Here is a 20,000-nt window from a genome sequence, read left to right as displayed (position 1 = left end):
ATAATAATAATTTTGGGGTTTGAATAATTCACCTCTGGAAACATGGGTGGTTCTTTCAACATCCTTAAACAATCCTTATTCAGGGACCTTTTGAGCGGGATGGGCTACTCAACCTGAAGAAAATTCTAACTGGGCCCCACCTGCAAGGTCATGAGCTGTTTATCTTGATATGAGATCACCATGTCGCGCACATATGGTTGTGATGTATGTGCCTGGTGTACTTTTATCAGACGGGTAGTCATGATGGGTATATTGGGCTTCGTATATTTTACCCCAGTGTCACTTTGATGGCATGCACTGCTCTCTCACTCAATAATAATAATAATGATAATAATAGACAATATATCGGCATTATAAAATCAAAACCGCTGACAAATGGTATAAACACCATCCTGAAGCTGTGACCGAGGGAGAAAATGTGTCGATTCTCATGGACTTCGCCATACATACCAACAAAACTATAAAAGCTAAGAAACCGGATATTATTATAAAAGATCAGACAAAAAAGGTGTGTTTACTAATTGACATGAGTATTCCTTGCAATCACAATATAGCTGCGAAAGAATTTGACAAGATAAGTAAATATAAAAACTTGATAATAGAAATTGAACTCAAGGCGACTACAGTACCAGTGATAAAAAAAGGCACCGAGATCAATTTGAAAATGATACCAGGCTTACCATCCCTACAGGAGGTGCAAAAAATTGTGTTAACTGGAACGACTCATATACTGAGAAGAGCATTATTGCTGTGAAAACAACATCCATTCATGAATTTATTTATTTATTTTTTTTTTTAAATACATATTTTACCTGCGAATTTATGTGTGCAATTTGGGGATGCATACAATGAGCTTCTCTGCCCTAGGTGTACGGAAAACACTCGACGAGAGACGGAAAAAAATTTGAAGAAGGAACGAAAAAATAAATAAATAAATAAATAAATAAATAATAATAATAATAATAATAATATTAATGATAATAATGATAATAATTATGATGATGATTATGATGATGATGATGATGATGATGATGATAATAATCTTTTCTACTATGGATGGACATAAGGACCGAAATTCGTGATGGAGTGGAGCTAGTTGATTACATTGACTCCAGTGCTCAACTGGTACATATTTCATCACCCATGGAAGAATGAAAGGCCAAGTCAACCCCACTGGAATTTGAACTCAGAACATAAAGACAGACTAAAAGCTACTAAGCATTTCATCTACTGTACTGATCCCAATAAATGATGTAGACAATTGTTTTCACTGCAGCAGAAGGTTGAAATTATCAAGAAAATATACACCGGTGGAAGCTGTGCTGTTGTAGACCATGGGTTTGGTATTAATGAATCTACCATTCTTTCCATTTTACAAAGTGCATGGAGATATTTCATTTATCACTCTGTCATTTATCACTATATTTTTTTTTTCAGAACCAAACCTTTGTGATAAACGAGAATAAATGTAGTTCCGAATTCTGGAACATTTCCTTACATAAAATTACTCACATGTATGGTCACTGTACCATTTTGCAATCCTTCACAATGTGCCAAAATTGTCTAGATTTAATTTTGAAATCACCATTTTTTTTTTGTTAATCTGTCTTTTTTTTTGTTGTTGTCTGCTAATTTTTGTTTTATATATTTAGTCCATTTTTGTCTTTTATATATATTTTGTTTTATTATTTTGTATTTTTTTTCAGTTATTGATTTGTCTTTCCTTTTGCCATTTTATAATAAATAAACAAATGGTTGGTTTGATTTCCAAAAAAGCTCTGACAATTCCATTTCCGACCTGTCACCCAGTGGCAGATTACCAAACTCTTCTATGTTCCTCATTCTCTCTTTCACTCTCCTAAATTCTATCTTTTCCTCCTTGCTCCCCCCCCCATCTAATATTTGCTCTATTTGTCTCAATCAGTTGATAATGAAATTAGTTAACTTGTTCTTGAGGCTAGATGATCAGGATTTTCATAAGAAATTCAGCCAAGTTGATTATTTCATTAAGCTACTTACTATGTGTGTCTGTGGGTGCATGTGTATGCGTGTGTATGCGTGTGTGTGTTTGTGTATATATATATATATAGATATATGTATACATAAACTATATATATACATATACATTCATATATATATATATATATATATATATATATAATATATATATATATATATATATAATAAATATATATATATATAAATATATATATATATATATATATAAATAAATATAAGAGAGTGGTCACTATATTGATCACTTTAGCACCAGTTAATCCAAAAGGTTTCAACCACGAAAATACATGTTTCCCATGAAAGCCAAGTACGACTGTTAGCTCACACGGACAGGGCAAATTTGCCCTGTCCGTGTGAGCTAACAGTCGTACTTGGCTTTCATGGGAAACATGTATTTTCGTGGTTGAAACCTTTTGGATTAACTGGTGCTAGAGTGATCAATATAGTGACCACTCTCTTATATTTATTTTGTGAAAATATTATAATATGTTATAAAATATTATAATAATCCAGGTTTCTCGTAGCACTAGGCCACTTGGTGTGGAATAAATATACTATTAAATTAGTATCTAATTCTCTCACCCTTATTAATTAATTATATATATGTATATATATATATCATCATCATCATCATCGTTTAATGTCCGTTTTCCATGCTAACATGGGTTGGACAGGTCGACCGGGGTCTGGAAAGCCAGTCTGATTTTGGCAGTGTTTCTACAGCTGGATGCCCTTCCTAACGCCAACCATATATATATATATATGTATGTATAAATAATATATATATGTGTAAATATATATATATATGTCTGTATAAATATATATATATATATATATATAAATATATATATGTATGTATATATATGTATATATATGTATATATATATATATATATATATGTATATATACATGTATACATATATACATGTATATATATATATGTATATATATGTATACATATATATATATATTATTATTATTATTATTATAATTATTAGGGAATATTACTTCCAAGTACACAGGAAAAAGACATTCAAAATAGAAGTACTAAAATGAGCATCTCCCAATGTTTAATTCGTGTAGCTGGCAGAAACGTTAGCATGCCGGGCGAAATGCGTAGCCATATTTCGTCTGTCGTTACGTTCTGAGTTCAAATTCCGCCGAGGTCGACTTTGCCTTTCATCCTTTCAGGGTCAATAAATTAAGTACCATTTACGCACTGGGGTTGATGTAATCGACTAAATCCCTTTGTCTGTCCTTGTTTGTCCCCTCTGTGTTTAGCCCCTTGTGGGTAGTAAAGAAATATATATATATATATATATATATATATATATATATATATATGTAGTTTCAGAGATAGAACCACCTTCAACTCTATCAACACTGAAAGATTTTATACCTAACCACTCAATAAAATGTTAAATATTAAATCTTATACTAACAATATCTATTCTGAATCCCGTATTTACCGTTTATAAAACTACACGTGTTTCAGCGTTGATTGAGTTGAAGGTGGTTCTGTCTCTAAAACTTCTTATATATATATATATATATAATTGGTACTCCATTGGTTATGGTGACGAGGGTTCTAGTTGATCCAATTAACAGAACAGCTTGCTCATAAAATTAATGTGCAAGTGGCTAAGCCCTCCATAGAGATATGTACCCTTAACATAGTTCTCAGGCAGATTCAGCATGACACAGAATGTGACAAGGCTGGCCCTTTCAATTACAGGTACGACTCATTTTCACCAGCTGAGTGGACTGGAGCAACTTCAAATAAACAGCCTAGCTCAAGAACACAAGGCGTTGGCAAGAATTGAACTCACAACCTTCTGATTGTGAGCCGATTGCCCTAAGCATTAAGCCGTGCACCTTCAAATATATATCCTATTGGGTGGCGTTTAAGCTAGTATATAGCTTTTAAGCAACTGACCCTGAATGGGAAGATCTACAAACAGATCTCTGACTCATTTTGGAGAATTTGTTGCAATTGCTTCCTCCAGAATCATATCCCAATGTTGATCAAATTCGTTGCAAAAAATCATGTCAAAGAATCGCCAAAAACAATCACAATAATGAAAACATAGAAATCCAGAATTTCAGGATTGGAGGTCCACATTCGACCCAGAAGGTTATTAATTTACTCATGGTGCTGGCCTCTAGATTATGAAAATTGTTATCGTACAAAAAAATTTGTCACAAAAAGTCACGAAAAAATTGACAAAAACAATCGCAGTAACAAAAACTTGGGAATCCCAAATTTCAGGATTGTGGGTCCGAATATGACCAAGAATGTTTTTAATTTACTAAGGAGTCAGCCTGATTCCAAAATGGTAGGATATATTGGGCTACAGCTTCTAAGAGTAAAGTTGAAAAAGTGTGACACTTTGACATTGACATTTATTATATTAGCATGCCGGGCGAAATGCTTTGTGGTATTTTGTCTGCCGTTACGTTCTGAGTTCAAATTCCACCGAGGTCGACTTTGCCTTTTATCCTTTCGGGGTCGATTAAATAAGTACCAGTTACGCACTGGGGTCGATGTAATCCGTTTGTCTGTCCTTGTTTGTCCTCTCTGTGTTTAGCCCCTTGTGGGTAATAAAAAAATAAATAGGTATTTTGTCTGCAATTAGGTTTTGAGTTCAAATTCTGCTGAGGCCGGCTTTGCCTTTCATCCTTTCAGGGTCGATAAAATTCATACCAGTTACATACTGGGATCGATATAATTGACTTAATTCCTTCGTTTCCAGCAGAAAGGATTTGCTAAAATTGAAAAAGTGTGATACACTGACATACACATTTATTATATTAGATATGTTTAATTTTAGGGAAACTTTATTTCAATTAAAGTGTATTTTATATGTGTGTGTGTATGTATTAAAAAAAGCAAAAAAATAAAACAAATGGCTAAATGTGTATGTAAAAGAATTCAGTATGTTGGTTCAGTGTTCAGTATGTTGGCCACAGGAATTCCTGTCAAAGAGACATGGTTAAACAAAGTTGTACATCATCTCCCTCTTTCTCTCACAAACCCACTCTTTCTCTTATTATTACTCCCACTGCCACCATCAACACTACTACTTTCAATAAAACATCATCAACTCACCCTAAATGTCTTTGTCTATCTTTCTCTCCCTCTCTTTTTCTTTCTCTCTCTGTATCTGTCAGTCTTCACCACTGCTCTCACTATCTCTATGCCTATCTCTATGTGACAGACTGACAGAAATTAGTTTTTGCATTTATTATATCAGATATATGTGTGTGTATATATATATATAATATAATTTGCCACTATATATATATATATATATATTATCATCATCATTTAACATCCGCTTTCCATCCTAGCATGGGTTGGACGATTTAACTGAAGTCTGGCGAACCAGACTCCAATCTGATCTGGCAGAGTTTCTACAGCTGGATGCCCTTCCTAATGCCAACCACTCCGTGAGTGTAGTGGGTGCTTTTACGTGCCACCGGCACGAGGGCCAGTTTGGTGGTACTGGGAATGACTACGCCCAAATGGTGCTTTTTACATACCACCTGCACAGGAGCCAGTCCAGCGGCACTGGCAATATATATATATATATGTATGTATGTATGTATATATATATATATATATATATCGTCAGTGGATCATAAATCCAAAAAAGAAGCACAATCTAAAAGTTAGAAGAATAATGTGTTTACATGAAGTGAAATATATGCCCAGTCATATAATATCCAATGGTTTTGCATCCATAATGTGCTTAACTTTATAGATGATTTGTCAGACTCCAATGGCCACGGGCATATGACCTCTCTTCAAACTGGAGGTAGAAAACCGTTACAGTCAATTTGTGAACAAAAAGAATAATATACACTATCTGAACCTTTAACAGAACAAGTGATCTTCCTTAGACTGACCAGATTAGCAAATCTTATGGACCTAAAGGGTGAACATATAAAGATGTATATATTGTGTACTGGGGCATATATTTTACTGTGGTAAAGAAGTTTGTTTCAGAACTACATGCTTCTGAGTTCAATCCTGATCATCTAAATGATGTTAGGGTACAAATATATGAAACCCAATATACCTATTACGATTACCTGTCTAATGAGGGTAAACCAGGCACATGCATCACAACCATATGTGCATTATATGGTGACCTTGAAGGCGGCAAGCTGGCAGACATGTTAGCGCGCCAGGCGAAATGCTTAGCAGTATTTCGTCTGTCGTTACGTTCTGAGTTCAAATTCCGCCGAGGTTGACTTTATCTTTCGTCCTTTCGGGGTCGATAAATAAAGTGCCAGTTTCACACTGGGGTCGATGTAATCAACTTAATCCCTTTGTCTGTCCTTGTTTGTCCCCTCTATGTTTAGCCCCTTATTGGGCAATAAAGAAATATATATGGTGACCTTGTTTCAAGATGAATGGTGCATGAGCTTGCAGGTGAGGCCCAGTTAGAATTCTATGCAGGTCAAATAGCCTAACTCCCTCAAAAGGTCCCTGAATAAGGGTTGTCTAAGGATTATGAATGAAACACCCATGTTTCCAAAGGTGAATTATTCAAACCCCAAAGAATCCGTCTCAACACACGACTAGGATGCTTTCCTACTAATGCTTATGATCAGAGATGCTCATATCATTAGCCACTAAGGGTCAAGCTCAACTGGTTAAAATAAAAATGACAATCAAATCTGTGGTATTGAGCAGAATATTTGCAGTAGCCCATCTTTTACACCAAGACAAAACACGTACATGATAACACTTCCAGTCAGTTACGATCAGAAGCAATGAGAGCCACTGTCTGGTACTGCATCAGGGTATTAAGGTGGCGGATTGGCAGAACCATTAGCATGCTGGGCAAAATGCTTAGTGACATTTTATTTGTCTTTATATTCTTAGTTCAAATTCTGCCATGGTTGACTTTGTTTCTCATCCTTTCAGGGTCGATAAAATATGTACCACTAATACAAAAGGGTTGATGTAATCAACTACACAACGCCCTAAAATTTCAGGCCTTGTGCTGATAGTAGAAAAGATTATTGTTATTATTATCAAAAATCAAAATTGAAATCGAAATCGAATTGAACCAGCCAGGATCCCTGGTCTGGTGGTACGTAAAAAGCACTATCCGACTCGTGGCCGATGCCAGCACCGCCTCGACTGGCTTCCGTGCCGGTGGCACATAAAATACACCAATCCGACCGTGGCCGTTGCCAGCCTCACCTGGCACCTGTGCAGGTGACACGTAAAAAGCACCCACTACACTCACGGAGTGGTTGGCGTTAGGAAGGGCATCCAGCTGTAGAAACATTGCCAGATTAGACTGGAGCCTGGTGCAGCCTTCTGGCTTCCCAGATCCCCGGTCGAACCGTCCAACCCATGCTAGCATGGAGAACGGACGTTAAACGATGATGATGATTATTATTAGGCAGAGAGCTGGCAAAATTGTTAGCATGCCGGGATAAATGCTTAGCAGTATTTTGTCTGCTACTACGTTCTGAGTTCAAATTCCACTGAGATCGACTTTGCCTTTCATCCTTTTGGGGTCGATAAATTAGATACCCGTCAAGTATTGGGGTCAATGGGGATCGATTGTCTCCTTCCCTACAAAAATTCAGGCCTTATGCCTATAGTAGAAAGGTTTATTATCATTATTAGGCAGTGAGCTGGCAGAATCGTTAGCTTGTCGGGCTCTATGCTTAGTAGGATTTTGTCTCTGCTGCTATGTTCTGAGTTCAAATTCCGTTGAAGTTGACTTTGCCTTTCATCCTTTCGGGGTTGATAAATTAAGAACCACTGAAACACTGGGGTCAATATAATAAACTAGTCCCCTCTCACTCCAAATTTCAGATTTTGTGCTTTTAGTAGAAAGGATTATTATTATTATTATTATTGAGTGAAAGAGCAGTGCATGCCATCAAAGTGACACTGGGGTAAAACATACAAAGCCCAGTATACCCATCATGACTACCTGTCTGATAAGGGTACATCAGGCACATGCATCACAACCATCTGTGCGCGACATGGTGATCTCATACCAAGATAAACAGTGCAGGTGGGGCCCAGTATTATTATTATTATTATTATTATTATTATTATTATTATTATTATTATTATTATCATTATCATTATTATTATTATTATTATTATTATTATTATGTATACATGTGTTTATATAAAACTTAATATTCCTAGGTTTGGTTTCTCACCTTCAAAGTATATCTCATTATTCATTTATATATGAGATTCTGAATGCAATTGATTCTATGTACTTGAATGCATTCTTAAACGAATGTACATTGCATTTTAATGGCTCCAAGGAAGCAACAGGATGTTGCAGACACACTTAGCTCTAAGTTCCCTGCTTCTTATAACAGAGACAGCTGTAAGCTAATGAAGGTAATCACAGTGATTACGTGACTCCTGTTCACCTGTCATTCATTAATTGATATGTGTGTGTGTGTGTGTGTGCATCCTCATCATTATCATCTTCATCATCATCGTTTAACGTCTGCCTTCCATGCTAGCATGGATGGAACGGTTTCACAAGAGCTGGCCAGGCAGAATCTTGCACCAGACTTCTGTGACTGTTTTGGCAGGATTTTTACAGCTGGATGCTCTCCCTAACACCGACCAATCAGCAGAGTGGACTTAGTGCTTTTTACGTGACACACACACAGACAAAGTCAGTTTTGGCAAGGTTTTTACAGCTGGATGCCCTTCTGAACATCAACCACTTTACAGTGTGGACTGGGTGCTTTTAAGCGGCACCTGCACTGACAGGGTCACCAAGTACTTGCAAGACCAACTTGGTCGCCAAGATAATGGAAGCTATCTACTACCTCTAGCTTACCTCACCTGGCAGTTGATGGAGTCTATTTTCTGTACGTTTTCAGCATTTATTGTACCTGTGCATCTTCTACATACAAAAGCTAGTTTCCCTGTTAACCTTCATTTGATATTGCTGCACCTCTTATGTGTTCAAAGCTCACACCGGGTGCATCTTATGGAGTTCCTACCTACGCCTTTTCTACAGATTTCTAATTTGCCTGCCTTCCTACTTACTAAGACTTTAGTTTTTGCTAGGTTAAACTCTAAGGCCCTTTGATTCTAGACCGTGCTTCCATACCTGAAGCTTCTTCTCTAGTTCTAGTAATGATTCAGCCATAAAAGCAAGGTCATCAGCATAGAGGAGCTCCCAGGGGCAGCCTGTCTTAAATTCTTCTGTTATTGCTTGGAGGACTATGACGGACAACATGGGGCTGAGGATTGATCCTTGGTGAATCCCTAGTTGTACTCTGAATTCTTCACTGTACTTGTTGCCAACCCTCACCTTACTGGTAATGTCCTTGTACATGGCTCGTACAGCTCTCACCAACTACTTGTCTATTCCTAGTTTCCACATTCACCACCAGATAAGCGATTGAGGAGACCCTGTCAAAGACTTTCTTCAGGTCAACAAAAGCCAAGTACAGAGGTTTATCTTTGGCTATGTATTTCTCCTCAAACTGCCTTACCAGAAATATAGCATCAGTGGTGCTTCTCCCTGACACAAAACCAAACTGCATCACATCTAGACTAACTCTCTCCCTAATTAGTTTGACTCTGGCTCTCTCTGTAACTTTCCATCAATTTCCAACAATTTGATGCCACACTGGAAATAGCAGCCAAAACTTTATATAAATTTTATATTTATTTCATCATTGTATTTACTGCGGTGCTGTTTTGACCATATTGCACAAGGAGTTATAGGTGGGCAATTTAAACTGGTTGTGTGCATACGTGCATATATATATATATGTATACGTTCGTATATGTAAGTATTCGTATGCTATATGTATATATGTGCATTTATGCTATTATCTGTGTATATTCCACTGATGAGGCAAAGCATTTCTTATGCAAAGCCAGAAATCCGGGATCTGGAATTATCCAGTAATTTTTTGGTAGTTTATTTTGTCCTTTTGTCTTCTCTCCTGGTGCTGTATGAACATTTAATGTGGTTTTAGAGTCAAGTTTTGGCTACTATTTCCAGCGTGGAGGTATCTCTTAGATACCCTAAATTATAATTTTAATAATAATTATTACCTTTGAAGGTTTTTATTTCCATGCTGGCCACTTGATAAGATCGATATTTAAATTAACGATCTTATCCTTATTTATATAAAAAGTGGTAGTAGCCAGCCATTATAAATAGACAATCGACTGAGGAAAAAGGTTGGAAGGTTGACAGTATGTGTAGACTGTGTTGATAGTCGTGTTTGTGCTGATATAGTAATTATACTGTGATACTGAGTGGACGTCAAGGATATTAATATTGTATGACTGGAGGTTGTACAGTGCCAGATAGAACCATTCTATCAACAATTTTGGAATAAAACAATATCTGTCAGAGTGACACCATTGTCAAAAGACAGATACAACAGTGGCAAAAGACCACTTTACAACAATATATATATATATATATATATATATATATATATATATATATATATATTATACATTCATATATACATATATATATATATATAATATATATATATATACGCGAGAAAGAAGCAACAAGAATGGATAGGTATTTAGTACGATCGTTTCATACAAGGACAGGTTTTATTAAAAGTTGCAAAGATTACAGCATATAAACGAGTCCCGTACTCATCAGCTAAAATACATGTAAGTTCTCTAGACATCCTAGTGTTTGAGGCTATACTCATGAAGTAATGTAGATAATTAAACAGATTTCTAAAGTTCATTAAAGTTCTTTAAAGATGATGTACAGTCTTATCACAGAATTTTAAAAAAGTTTTGATAGCATCACAGAGAAGGTGACCTAATCCATATGAATTTCCATAGATATGATGAGGGATTATATACTCACAGAAGACAAATTTATCCATTGTTAATTACAACGAGGTGGGTCTCAATTCCTGCTTATTAGCATTACAGAGAGGGTGAATTAATCCTTTGTATGTATGCACAGATTCCAATGGTGTAGATGTAAATTTCCAGAGAAATGGAGATGAATTTCATATTCACAGGCGATAAATTTTACAATGGTTGAACACAATGAGGTAGGTATCAATCCTTGTTATATGATTAGGTGTTTGCCACATTAATCACATTACTGCTATTCACAAGAGGCTGTAGCTATTTAACTCTTAAAGGCTGAAGGGCTTACTAGATCGGCCAAGAATAGAGAAGGGAATAGAAGAAAAGAGAGAAAATAATGGAGGAGGGAGCAAAAAGGGGGGGGGAGGGGGACTAAAAGAGAAGAGAAAAGGAAACAGAGAATAAGAAGAAGAAAAAGAAAAAAGAGAAAAGAGAAAGAAATAGGGAAAGAAGGGAAAAAAAAGAAAAGGAAAAAAAGAGGGTTCTAGTTATACAGAAGAGTTCGTAGACTGTAAGTCTGGTTTTAATCAACAGGCATCTAGGAACTAGAGGAGAATATTATTCTTTGACCAGTAAACCGTTAATTTATTGCTGTTGAAATCAGCTATGAGTTTAAAGAGAATCTAAAGAGATAACACAGTCAGGGGTTAAGGGGTCAGATGCTAAAATCACCAGAAAATACATTAGGAAAATCTAAGTATAATCTTATCAAAAAGTCATTAAAAATTTACTTATTTAATTTATTCATTTTATTGTCTTAAGGAGTTGTCGTTATTATTCATACATTGACTGACTACAGGTCAAATCTTATAAGATCATTTACAAGGTGTTAGGGGATTGTCTATCATAATGAAGATAATCATATTATCACCGAGGGAATAGCCTTATTTATTTAATTATGAAATAGAATTATGGGGCTACAATAACTAATTATAATTTATTAGAGTTATGCTATTTAAATTAGATTAAGTTAGGAATTAAAATTAAATATTACAATTAAGATTTAAAATTAAGAATTTAAAAATTGTGAGTTTGAAATTAAATAAAGCCTCAATTAACCTCTGATTAAAACCAGACTTACAGTCTACGAACTCTTCTGTATAACTAGAACCCTCTTTTTTTCCTTTTCTTTTTTTTCCCTTCTTTCCCTATTTCTTTCTCTTTTCTCTTTTTTCTTTTTCTTCTTCTTATTCTCTGTTTCCTTTTCTCTTCTCTTTTAGTCCCCCTTCCCCCCCCCTTTTTGCTCCCTCCTCCATTATTTTCTCTCTTTTCTTCTATTCCCTTCTCTATTCTTGGCCGATCTAGTAAGCCCTTCAGCCTTTAAGAGTTAAATAGCTACAGCCTCTTGTGAATAGCAGTAATGTGATTAATGTGGCAAACACCTAATCATATAACAAGGATTGATACCTACCTCATTGTGTTCAACCATTGTAAAATTTATCGCCTGTGAATATGAAATTCATCTCCATTTCTCTGGAAATTTACATCTACACCATTGGAATCTGTGCATACATACAAAGGATTAATTCACCCTCTCTGTAATGCTAATAAGCAGGAATTGAGACCCACCTCGTTGTAATTAACAATGGATAATTTGTCTTCTGTGAGTATATAATCCCTCATCATATCTATGGAAATTCATATGGATTAGGTCACCTTCTCTGTGATGCTATCAAAACTTTTTTAAAATTCTGTGATAAGACTGTACATCATCTTTAAAGAACTTTAATGAACTTTAGAAATCTGTTTAATTATCTACATTACTTCATGAGTATAGCCTCAAACACTAGGATGTCTAGAGAACTTACATGTATTTTAGCTGATGAGTACGGGACTCGTTTATATGCTGTAATCTTTGCAACTTTTAATAAAACCTGTCCTTGTATGAACGATCGTACTAAATACCTATCCATTCTTGTTGCTTCTTTCTCGCTTATAATCACCCCACATTACTGTATTGTTAAATCAGTATGGTTTTTTTTGGTGCATCTAAGTTAGGTACCATATTCAAGTAAATTTTTTTAAATTAACTTGAATCTTTATTGCTCTTGTATATATATATATATATATATATATATATATATATATTATATATATATATATTTATATATGTATATATTTATATATGTATATATATATATATATATATTTATATATGTATATATTTATATATGTTTTAAATATATATATATATATATATATATATATTTAAAACATATATAAATATAACACATATAACACATACACACACACACAGACGCACACATACACACACATATATAGGGTTGTCAGAATTTGTTCTTTTCTTTGCAATGTTATTTAAATTAAAACAAAAAATATTTCTATCATAGTATTTTCTATCGTTCTTTTCCTAGAGGTATTCTTCCTCCATAATTATTTGTTTATTGTTTTTGAAATTTGAATAAATTTTTCCTCTTTTCAGACATGACAATGGAATGTCAAGTATTAAAAATTTGAACATTTTCAACATCTGCTTCTTATTGCTTTTTACCAAAGTTCCAATGTTGACAAAGCCACTTGAGACATTTGTCATGTGTATGGTGAAAATGCTATTATTAAAAGAACTATACAGAAATGGTTTGGACACATCGAAGTGGAAAAATTCAACCTTACAGACTTTCCACTTTACAGCTGACCTGTTCTGTTCATTGATGACCAATTGAAGAATTTTATCCATGAGGATCCATGCCAGTTCACTCAGGAATTGGCCCAACAGACGGAATGTTCTCATGATACTGTCACCCACCACTTTCACTCAGTGGATATAATGTCCAAAAACTTGGAAAGCCAACTAAAATAACCTGACCAGTGAGACATGTGTCTTCAACACCACAATGCTTTCCTTCACATCACAAATTTTATGAAAAACTAGCACTATGACCCGGCAACGGGTCATACTTAAAATGACTGATTTATTAAAATTACTGAAGAACTATATATGTATGTATATATGTATATGTAAAGATATGCATATATATATATATATATATATATATATATATATATATATATATATATATTATAATATATATATATACACGCGAGTACTGTCCAAATCTCCGACCAATCACATACAGCTAGCTGGCATTCAATTGGCGTATCAAGTTTCGGTCATTTTGATTGGGCTTTTGATAGAAAATTCACAAAAAAGTCACTTCTATTGATTTTTTAATGGCTTTGTGGGGTGACTGGGGAAATGTAAAGATGTGCACGACCACCCTTGGACGGTTTTGAATGACCATAGAAAGTGCGAGCCGTCTAACTGAAAAATTGTGGATTTGTATAAAGGACACACACACAGACAGACATTTTGCCGTTTATATATATAGAGATGCCATTCAAGAGCCTGAGAAGGAAGTTCTATCAGATCCACCAAATTCTTGAGATATAATGCTTTCAGATTATCACCTCTTTCACTTGCTCCCCAACGGTTTGTGAGGTGTCTTGTTCAGCAACAACAGGGAGGTGAAAACATGGCTCAATGAATTCCTCAGATCAAGACCCTGAGAATTCTGTCACCTAGTGCAACGTAAACTGGTTGTAATGAATATTTACTCTTTCTCTTTTACTCTTTTACTTGTTTCAGTCATTTGACTGCAGCCATGCTGGAGCACCGCCTTTAGTCGAGCAAATCGACCCCGGGACTTATTCTTTGTAAGCCCAGTACTTATTCTATCGGCCTCTTTTGCCGAACCACTAAGTTACGGGAACGTAAACACACCAGCATCGGTTGTCAAGCATCGGTTGTCATACACACACACATATATATATATATACATATATACGACAGGCTTCTTTCAGTTTCCGTCTACCAAATCCACTCACAAGGCATTGGTCGGCCCGGGGCTATAGCAGAAGACACTTGCCCAAGATGCCACGCAGTGGGACTGAAACCGGAATCATGTGGTTGGTTAGCAAGCTACTTACCACACAGCCACTCCTGCGCCTATTATTTGAACATTTTTCTTAAAATTTGTAAATACAAATTAATAATTTTAATGTTTTTAGTGTTATATTTAATCATGTGCGTCTTATGAAACTAAACAGGTATTGACAAGGGAGTGAAAGAATTCATTGCCAAGAAGTTATGAATAATGAAAGAGAGTACTTAATCGATTGATTTATTAAAATTACTGAAGAACTATATATGGATATGTAAAGATGTACATATACATACATACATTTATATATATGCACACACATATATATAGCAAGAATTCACGAAAAAAACAAAAGACGAAGACAGGTGGTGTAGAAAACAAACAGATGATACACACACACATATAAACTGTATATATATACATATACATATATATATATCACGTGATCACGTGACCGATCAGACCATCAGATGTTGTTACACATCGCTGGTCACAATGTGCTTCGCATTGTTTTAGCCTTCGAATGACACCACCCCGCTGGCTATGCGAGCAGGCCATATATATATGTATATAAATCAGAGAACCACCATGTAGCAATTCAACAATGATATGATTAAATCATACAATATAGAAAAAAATTTAAGATGCAATAAAACATTTAAATAGAAATAAATGTGTAGTCTATTTACTAATTATATACTATTTATTTATTATTTTGTACTTTATTTAGTTCTAAATAAATGTTTCATCGTATCTTTAATTTTTTTCTATATGGTATGATTTAAGTATATCATTGTTGAATAGTATATAATGATGATTCTTCTCTAATTTATATACATGTATTATATATTGTGAAATTTGATTTACATATATAATATATATATATATATATATATATATATATATATATATTTATATATATATTCACGAGATTATTTATTAATCACTATGGTCATTTTCACTTAAGAGGTATCAGTCCCTCATGGGTGAAATTTGTGGTGCATCAATGCTGCAGACATGTCTTGTCAGGTGACTTATCAAAATGTACCTCATTTTTTAAATCTCTGTTTTGCTTATTTCCATCAAGATACATTTTGGTAGTTGTCTGTAGTTGCTTGCATACTAAATGAATTTAGATATTATTACTCACACACACAATATTTAACCCCCAATCTATAGAACTGTCCTATTCTACCACTGCCAACATTGCTGGAGTTATCCAACATCTTAACAAGAAACTTAGAAATCCACAACCAGCTAACCTCCACCCTAAAAAGTTAACTCAAAATAACCCCCAGCTCTATACTTATAAACCCAAAACACCAACTGACCTCCTTAGCAACACTAACCCTCATAACTCTAACTATAATTGCACTGCTAACACCTGATCCTTAAATTTACCACAACACCCAACAATACTTCCTGTAAAAATAAAGAACAACACAGAGGATACCACTAGACACAATAACTATCTTATTATACAACTCCACAACACCACCCTCAACTCCTTAATAATACTAATCTTAACACAAGCAATAATAATGAACATAACACTGATTCCTCACTAAATAACAATTCCCCACAGGTTTATCTGGAACACCCCCTACAAACCTATGCAGCTTCAGACACCCAATCTCCTGCCCTTTAGATAACTACTGTTTCACAAAAAACATAGCTTATAGGTGCACAGTATTAACTGATAACTGTAACTACATTTATATTGGCTCATGTAGCACCACTTTCAAAGCTAGAATGAACAACCACTACTCCAGCTTCAAGTCACAAACAAAAATCCAACAGTACATCATTATCTCAACTTATCAGTAAACTAACTCTTGATTCAACTCCTTACACTCTCAAATGGTCCATATTCACCCACGCCAAACCTTATAGCAGTTATAATAACAAGTCTGATCTCTGCATAGCCGAGGTCTTGGCTATTCTGCAATCCATGGATTGTCTTAATGAACGCAGCTGTATAATATTCACCTGCAAACATTGGTCACTAAATCTATTCTCAAAATACAAATAATTACCTCACCATGCTCTTTCACCCTAACCTTCATAAATTTCCCTCTTATCCACCCTCACTACCACTATGTAATAAATAAACCAACAACATTTCTCCCCTTTAATTCATTTATTGTCAATTACACACTTCTCCGTATTTTTCTTCACCATTAAAAAAAATTTTACTTCATTTTTATTCCAATTGCCTCCCCACTCTCTCCATAAACTTACAAGTACATACGCCAACATAGACCTCCACCACTTCATATCATAAACATGCTGATCACACACTATATAGTCCTCTATTGACAAAACTTATAGTAGCCACCACAATTCTTTCCCTCTCTTTCTTACTCTCTTTACGTATGTATATTTTCTTTCTCCTCATTGACTAAAAACATTTCCCCACCCTCTCCCCTCCATTTATATATATATATATATATATATATATATATATATATATATATATATACACACACACACGCACACATATTCTTTTATACTTTTATTCTTTTACTTGTTTCAGTGATTTGACTGTGGCCATGCTGGAGCACCACCTTTAGTCGAACAATTCAACCCCAGCACTTATCAAGATTGAGAGAATCAACCATTCTAAATTAAATTGTTCATTATGGTCTTTTAGATCCCAAATTAATTTACTGAGCCCTGTACTGTTACGTTTATTTCTATCCCTAAATATTGAGTAATGGATAGAAATTCTTTTAGATAACTGTAATGACGTGCTTCCAATGTAAAATCTTACTTTATTATGGGTACTTATTTTACACTGGTATATAGAATTTTTAATTTTAGAGTTACTTGACATAAACTTAATTCTTTTGGAATTGACTTCAGATACAATAACCTTGTTATCAATATTTCTAGAGGAATGGATGTTATTAGCTAAGTTAATGTTAGTATTAGTAAATGTATTAATATTTAACAGGTTGTTATTATGTGAAGAGATAATTTGTAAGAGATTTTTTGTGTTGGAAAAACCAATTCTAACCGTATGTGAATTGATAATAGAGTAATACCTAGAATTCTTTGCAAAATTCCTCATAATAGCTTCATGAAACAGCAATGGGAGATTAGATTTAATTTGTCTCCTGTATGGAAGAATTAACCAAATATTTTTATTACTATTTATCTTATTTTTAGTGTAATTGGAGAGAGAGACTGGAAGTGGTTCTATGGGTGGGAGAAAGAAGAGGGAGGTAAAGAAAGGGTGGGGGTGTAGCATGTGCTTGTTCTGCTCTCAGGTGATTAAGGTAGTTAGAGAAGCGATGAATGCTAGGGGATGAGGTGTGGAGGAAATGCTTGATGAGGTAGAGAGAATGGAGATGGGGCAGAGCCTTGCATGTACAAGCATTTACTGAGGTGATATTAATATATCAATTCTGAAGAGGTGGACAGGTTCTCTTGAGCACAGCAGAGCGCCAGCCACCTTGGTCCTTTGTCATTTCCTCCATAAGGCTCAGTGTCTTGACATCAGCCTTCATCATCTCATGTCTTCCTGGGTCTCCCACTTCCACAAATTCCATCCACTTTAAGTGACCAGCCCTTCTTTATGCAACTTTCCTTGTCCATATGCATCACAAGACCAAACCAGCACACAACATCCAATTCTTCTTATGCCCAACTTTTCTCTCACTACTCCCTTGTACATGTACACAGACATTACACATCAAACAGAGCATACTAGCTTCATTCCCCTATAGTTTTTGCATGTCTCCTGCACTTAGGCCCCACATTTCACTACCATGCGATGGAGAGAGAGACTGGGGGTTGCTTACAGAGGTAAAAGCGCTCCGATTTTTCTCCATCCTATTCTTATTCTATCAGCTATACTTTCAGAAACATTCTCTTCCCTGTTAATTAGGTCACCTGGGTAACAGAAATTTTCTACTACCTCTAGAGAGCCTCTGGGGTAGTTGAGGAAATCAATTTCCCATATATCTGTAGACTTTCCTGTGATTCCACTGCAACACTTGTGTCTGTTGAGGCACATGGCCTAGTGGTTAGAGCAGCAGACTCGCGGTCGAGGGATCGTGGGTTCGAATCTCAGACTGGGCGATGTGTGTGTTTATGAGTGAAACACCTAAGCTCCATGCGGCTCTGGTAGAGGGTAATGGTGAAACTTCTGCTGACTCTTTCGCCACAACTTTCTTTCACTCTTTCCTCCTGCATCTTGCAGCTCACCTGCGACGGACTGGCGTCCCGTCCAAGTGGGGAACCTATACACCAAGAAACCAGGAAACCGGCCCTTATGAGCCGGGCATGGCTCGAGAAGGAACAAACAACAACAAATTCTTGTGTCTGTAGCTTGCATTAAAAGCACAGAATGAAATTCCTGCCTACACATTTCTAACATATTGGGTAAAGCCAGGCATCAAGAAAATTACTTACACTTATTAGAAATGAATCAAAGAAGTTTGAATGGGAAAAATTCAAGAACTCTCCATGGAAATGACAACTAATTTTTCCACAAGAAAGCACAAAATTTTCTGAACATGTTTTAGCCTGTTTCAATGAAAGTCATCAACATTTTCACCAAGTTTTTTGGCACCTACAAGACGACAACTATTTTTAATCTTGCAAAATGTTAGGTACGTCTGTTAGTGACAGGCATCAAGGAAATTATTTCCCCTTATTTGTAATGGATCGGAGAAGTTTGAATGAGAGAAATTCACGAACTTTTCGTGTAGACGATAACCAAAATTTGCCAATTTTCTGTAAATGATTTAATCAGTGAATATCAACATTTTCATCAAATATACATACATACATACATACTTATATAAATATCTGTCTGTCTGTCACATATTTTTATATATTATATATATTTTTTTACATATATTTTTATAGGATGAATGTGAGTTCGTTCTTTAATTGGAGTTATTTCCAAAGATTTCTAATGTCTTTCCTTCATATTTTACTTTTGAATTTACTTATATAAATTTATACAGGTATGAAAACTTGCATAGAAATAATCAGTATATGATTTAACTTATTAATCACACAGTTCAACAAATTCATTCATATTTATGTAATGGAGGAGATTATATGTTAAAATGGATTATAGTTTTTATTTTTCATGTTGCTATACAATTTGTTTCATACAAAAAGACTCAGGTATTCATAAACAGAAAATTGTAATAGTCATATTTGTACTCTCAGTAGCTGAT

General features: G+C 35.0%; 1 protein-coding gene and 1 long non-coding RNA gene across 2 annotated transcripts in view; one reads left to right on the top strand and one right to left on the bottom strand.

Annotated features, from left to right (window-relative positions):
• The window catches only part of LOC115217591, a 140,622-nt gene that overhangs the window by 6,007 nt on the left and 114,615 nt on the right, over window positions 1-20,000 (bottom strand). The gene's annotated exons all lie outside the window — the stretch shown is intronic.
• The window catches only part of LOC118765380, a 21,773-nt gene continuing 2,023 nt past the window's right edge, over window positions 251-20,000 (top strand). Inside the window, exons 1-2 of the long non-coding RNA XR_005001237.1 lie at window positions 251-261; window positions 10,183-10,187. This is a non-coding gene — a long non-coding RNA (uncharacterized LOC118765380). The remainder of the gene's footprint in view (window positions 262-10,182; window positions 10,188-20,000) is intronic.

The sequence above is a fragment of the Octopus sinensis genome, linkage group LG11 (genome assembly GCF_006345805.1).
Source record: "Octopus sinensis linkage group LG11, ASM634580v1, whole genome shotgun sequence".
In the NCBI taxonomy this organism is placed as follows: domain Eukaryota; kingdom Metazoa; phylum Mollusca; class Cephalopoda; order Octopoda; family Octopodidae; genus Octopus; species Octopus sinensis.
Note: the sequence above shows the minus strand (reverse complement) of the source record. Positions and strands in the feature narration are given on the sequence as shown.